The following is a 920-nucleotide window of genomic DNA, read 5'->3' as shown; positions in this document are numbered from 1 at the left end:
TACAATTTTAACCAAATCCAGAATTCTTGATTCTGGACAGAAACTTAAGTTACATAAAATGATCAAATAAAGTGACTTTAAAAATGAGATAAATTCCCATCTTTTTATATGATTTATAGCACTGAGTTGTAGTCATCATGACCAAATGTCATGTATTTTGGGCAGGAAATGATTATTCAAATAATTTATGCAATGCAACATATCACAATTGAAATGACAGATTGCACCATGTTAGTAAAACACTCATTAAAAGAGTTCTACTAGGTGTTCTGCAGAAATTTAAGTTGGAATGAAAACCTAACACTTATACAAAACTTTTAAACTAAAAATCACTGATTTTGGATGAGTTGAGAGGAAGATATGATACCTTTAAGTCACATGCACACATCTGTCATTAGTTGACAGATTGCACACTTGACTTAAATATATAGGTTCATGCCTCAAAACATCATATTTTTGAGTGAAACTGGATCAAATGAATTATAACTCATAAAAGAATTTTTTAGAAGAAGAATAATACATTGAGAACAAGTAAATAGAAAGATATTAACATTCAAAGTAAGAGTTACCTACTGGTGGTTTCATAGTTTGCACACCTATAGAGTTTTAGGTTCTTGGAGATCAAAACTCCATAATTTTATGTTATTTCACTTTCATGTAGGATATAACCCATAAACATAACTCTCAAAAGAATAATCATCCTTTTTCATTGAGTTTAGAGAGAGATATGGTCGATGGAACACACATATACAAATCTGTCAGAATCGGACWGATTGCATGTTCATMTTATTTTGAGTATTTAAAACCTCAAATCACCACAATATTGAGTGAAATTGGTGGCATTTGAAAGGTAACTCATTAAACTAACATCAAGAAGAAAAATCAACAATTTTGGACGATTATCTAGAGAGTTATGGCTA

Source organism: Cynara cardunculus, unplaced genomic scaffold, assembly GCF_001531365.2.
Source record: "Cynara cardunculus var. scolymus isolate 2C unplaced genomic scaffold, CcrdV1 Un_Scaffold_9058, whole genome shotgun sequence".
Lineage (NCBI taxonomy): Eukaryota > Viridiplantae > Streptophyta > Magnoliopsida > Asterales > Asteraceae > Cynara > Cynara cardunculus.
This window is presented reverse-complemented; position numbering follows the sequence as displayed.